General features: G+C 38.1%; 1 pseudogene; it reads right to left on the bottom strand.

Annotated features, from left to right (window-relative positions):
* Positions 1-1,224: 1,224 nt before the first annotated feature.
* LOC127136033 (1-aminocyclopropane-1-carboxylate oxidase homolog 1-like) lies at positions 1,225-4,208 on the bottom strand (annotated as a pseudogene).
* Positions 4,209-5,246: the final 1,038 nt, after the last annotated feature.

A 5,246-nucleotide genomic window follows, 5' to 3' on the forward strand; every position in this document is an offset into this window, starting at 1 on the left:
CTGTTTAAATAGGGATGAGGTTTGGATTTTTGTTAGGCTTGGATTCAGGTTTGGGTTCTGTTAGATGAGGCTTGGAGTTGGTTAGCCTTGGCTCACTGAGTTAGTAGTTAACTCAGTTAGTTATCCTTGACTCAGTTAGTTGGTTATGTTAGTTGGTGAATGAGTGAATGACCAAGTTTTGTTCATGTTGACTAGCTAATGCAGGTTATCACTTAAATAGAAATGAACTCCATCATGAATGATGACCTGTTGTGCAGGTTTTTCTCTTAGTTGAGTTAGTTGGTGCAGTGCCCTATTTGAAATACCATTCCATGGAGTTAGGTTAGTGCTTTACACTATGATGATGTTGATTTGTTGCAGATTGTATTGTACATTTCATGGCTTATCTGGTTGGCTAATGCAGCAAGTGGGTCACTGACTTGGTAAATGGTTTTGATTGATTTTTTTCCATTGCAGGTTTTAGAGGTTGGATTGAGTTAATGATGTGTGGTTTATTCTCAGTTTTATTGACTTTGATCCATGGGCTTTTGTTTGGCTGGTGCAATGATGATGTGTGGCCAATGCGCGTGTTTGGTTGATGATGAACATGGATGTTGCAGGTTCTGTTGGTCCTGTTATCATTGTTGGAACTGTAACAGGTTGGTTACAATATGTGTTGTTATTGTTTGTGTGATTTGTTGTTGGTTAGGTCTGATGCAAGATACCATCCATGATAAATGTCCTTGTTGCTACCACATTGTTAACTATGATGAACTGAACTCATATTAACCATCCATGCTGCTGATTGTTGCCATTTTATAGGTTTGCTACAACAGTCTGGACCTGGTGTTGGATGCAAGACGACTCATCAGGAACTACATGACTGCCTTGATTTGCTCCTGCTGGGATGTTTTCATGGTATACTGAAGCAGTTTAGACCTGATGCATGCATGTAGTGGTTGAATGTGATTGATGTTAAGCTCTTATGCATGTTATCATTGGATTGATGTGGTGTAGCAGGTATGCATTGGACTAGGTTTTGCATCAGGTCTGAGGCATCATGGTTTGGTTTTGATGTGAGCAACATGCAAAGTTTCAAGCAATGTTTTTGTATTGCATTAGGCTGGCATTTGAAATGATTATGCACATGGTTTGCAGGTGTTTGATGCAGAATTTGCAGCAGGTGTAGCTCTGCTGCATGGCACTAGTTATCATTTCCTCTTGGCATGTTGTTTATGCACTTGTTTATGACTTGTATGTTGCATATTCAGCAACTGTTGTTTCTCTGTATTTGGGAGGATTGTCTTCTGATAAAAGTTCCTTCATAGGTCCATACAGTTTTGAGGATGATCTACAACCTGTGGAGAAAAACATGCAATAGATATCCTCGGACCATCATGATTTGCAAGTACTCTATGTTCGACACTCTTGAATTTGTCATTTGTTATAAGCTACAAAAGATCTCCACCAATAACTATGAGAGCCCCTGGCACAGGTTTAACATCAATCCAGTTATCTTGATTAGGAACTCGAAGGCCACCAATATGGTCTTGTAGAAGCACTATGAAAAAAACATTATCAGAATGTTTTGATGTTCCAATGGTTAATTCTGGTTGAGGACATGGAGGATAGTAATAGAAAATAGCAATCATTCTTTTAGCGCATTCCATATCTTTCAAATGGTTTGTATTCAGACCTAAATCCTCTGATAACAGTTCCAACAGTGGAGTTCCTAAGTTCATCATGTGATTCCCACATTCAAGTAATATATCTCTTGGTAGTGGTCTTTTTCTGCTTGACAGTCCAGATGTAGCTTGTCCCCTGCAGAAGATTCAAGGAGCAAAGGTGATGGATGCAATCAATGGCTTATTTCTACTTGACAATGTGCCAATTGGTTTCTTTGTAGGCTGTTGCAGGATGATGGTAGGATGGTCGTTAATGTGAATTCAAGACCACACCCATGAGCATTCTTTGTTCAAATGACCAATGTAAGAGTAGTATCAAAGCATGTGACTGTGATGCTTGGTGGTGGTGAATGCAAGACCATGTTAGCAATGTAGAAACATGGTTGGCAAAACCAAAAGACCAAGTCATGGCAAGGTACGCATGAGATTGAAAATGAGACAAGTTACTTGGAAATGAAGAAACAAAAGGAAAACACAACCAATATGGCAATTGGATGGAGAATCAAGGCAAAGTAGGTTAGATTAGATCTTAGGTGGTCAAAAAAAGGTGAGTTGACTTTGGTCAAAGTTGACCAAAAAGTCAACTATTGACCAAAGTCAACAATTGGTTATAATTCATTTTTTCTTGTAAGTGGACATTTAATGGATGATTATAGGTGAATTTAGGGTATTAGGGATTTAGGTTGACTTTGGTCAAAGTTACCAAGGCTTGTAAATTTTCATGTAATGGTCAATGTGATGATTCATATATGGACATTTGGATGTTAACTGGTTCTCAAGTTGATTTCATTGTACAATGGATTTTGTATTTGTATGTGCTTGAATTGTAATGAAATGGCCATGACTTATAAAATGAACAAGGCTACTATAAGGTTAAGGCTTAACTATGAATCAAAGGACAAATACCTCTTGGATTATGACACAAATGGGCTTTGGCAGTTTGGGGAGACAAAACCATCCATGGACTAGACAACCAAGCATTGGCTAAGATGGATTGGGTTTAAGACTGATGACCAGGTGAAAATGAACCAGGAGTAGACCTTGTGGCATAGGTGGTCAGATGGGATGACAAAGGAGAGGGCAAGGTATGGAAGCCATGGGACTTAAGCCAAGACAAAGATCAAGGTGGTGCCAACCAGTTAGTGGGTGAAATGTGGGTGGAGTTAGGGTTTTGGATGTCACCAGATGGAAAGTCAAGCCACACAGTCCATCAAGACCATTCTCTCCTTGATTAGGGTGTCCATGAGGCCTACCCCTCAAGCAAGTCCTTTGAACAAAACCATATGCTTCAACAACAAGTCTTCTAATGTATGAGCCTTCATTAGGGTTTTGATGATCAAGACAAGGACTATCGAAGCTTCAAAGGATCCCATTGTCATATCATTAAGAATTAGGGTTTTGAAGACCCCCGAGGATTGCTTAGGAAACCCCTTGTTGAATCCATACCTCCACGATCAAGACATCAGGGTTTCACTTCCCCTATGCTTTAATGAAATCCAAATCACACTTTGAAAGCCCTAGCTTTACAAGCCAAGAATTTAAATATATGGTGATCTCCTAATGGAATGAATGATGCATATGTATGAGTTATTAATGTATGTAACTGATTCCCAAGTCAAGTGGTTGGATGAAAAACTAGGAAAAAGGGAAGGCAAATTTTGAGGTACAATAGCGACCCCTTTCTTTTTTTTCTCTTTTCTCTATGCTCGAAGAAAATAATTAATATAAGCTAACATTCAATCGCAGGTCTAACAAAAAGGTTCCTATTGAATACAACGGATGTGAGGGGTGCTAATGTTTTCCCCTTGAATAATCGACTCCCAAACCCAAATATGGTTGCGACGACCATGTTATTTCATTAGAATAAATAAAGTTCGGTGACGACTCTGTTCAAATACATTTTTCCGCGAGTGTGCGATGCATTTCATGAAGGATTGTATTTTTTGAGGTACAAAACCCAAGAACCATAATGATGATAACTTCAAAAGACATTTAAAGTAGGGAGCATTAAATGCATGAATCCCCAAGAAACTGAAATGTTTTCTTTTTCTCCTATCAACATAAAGGCGAAAGAGGTCGGCAACTAAAACTAAAGTAACAAACCCATGCCTTATGGAGCAAAGACACAGGCTCGGGAGGAAACTATTGTGTATTGATCAAATCAACCCTAGACGACCTCATTGAGGGAATAATATTACTTCAAGAATATTCTTAGCTCACAATAATTATCCTTACGATAATAATAAAGATCTCAACTGTAAGTGAATCCAACGACTCTCCGCGATTTACTCATAACAAATAGTGATTTCGTTATTTCCCTCACTCTATATATAAAGAAGACGCTAAATTGAGGTAAAAGTTTCAAACACAATTTAAATTCATTCTTCTTTCTCACACAATAACTTGAGTGTTAGAGTGATAACCATGCACCCCTCCACCGCGCCAGAAGCTCAGAACCACCATCGCCAAAATTGTTTTGTTATAGAGTGGAACATAATATGTCTTGTAGATTGAGAATGACCATCGTAAAAAGGTTTCCGTCATGATGGTATATATGCTATAAGCGAAGCGAGAATGGTATTTGTAATGTGTACACTCAAATATTTAGGTAAGCAAATTGAGAGAGGTTAAACTTGCAAGGGTATGAATGAATTATATTTTAATATGACACAAAGGTGTGCTTATATAAAGATGACAGTTAAAACTGTCACTAATGAATACAAAGCGAGACACAAATGTTGTTTGATGAGTATCAATATTTGAGGTCAATGCGAGGTCATGCTTTAATGCAGTACTTCAATAAGAGCATCCACATGTTCATCAGCTAAGTGGGTGTCTATAATTGAATTGGACCTCTAGATTTAGTTGTACTTAATGGGTCGTAGGCTATCCCTAAAAAGTTCCCCCCTAAGTCCTTATTCTCAAGCATGAAGTGAGGATTGTGTATGTGAAGATTTTGAGACTGACCCCCCAGGTGAATTCCGTCTTGAACGTGTAGTTTTCTGGAAGAGTGATCTAGGGAGAAGAAGAGTTTAATTGAGAAACTAAGTAGGATTTGGTAAAATTAAGAACACACATATCAAATGACTATAATGTTATTGAAACATTTCTATAGGGAAGGCTTCCACTTGTATTCATGCGCCTAGGGTAGGGTGACAACACCCTTAGGGTACTCAAGTGAACTTAAGTGTAATTGTGAAATGGGTGTCCCATCTCATCCATTGATCATGACATTTAATGCTTCACTCATTCTTGATCGTTAGATCTTGTGTAATTATGTGCCTACATATTTAATCAGGAAGTGATCAAAGCTAAGCAAGACATGCCTTGGCCTATCATGGTTTTCATGATGACAACTCCTGAAGATGCAACATGACTTTGATGACAACTCATGAAGAAGTAATATTACTATGATGACAATAACATATAAAAACAAGCAAGTGCTAAAACTATTTCAAGCGTTCAAAGATGCACAAGATAGTTAATCAAGCTCTTCCTACCGAATAAACTTGAAGAGTTAAGGTTTAAATGATAATTTTTATATCCTCTTACGATGGCGTACGAATTAAAGATATATCAAGC

This window comes from Lathyrus oleraceus, chromosome 4, assembly GCF_024323335.1.
Source record: "Lathyrus oleraceus cultivar Zhongwan6 chromosome 4, CAAS_Psat_ZW6_1.0, whole genome shotgun sequence".
NCBI lineage: Eukaryota > Viridiplantae > Streptophyta > Magnoliopsida > Fabales > Fabaceae > Lathyrus > Lathyrus oleraceus.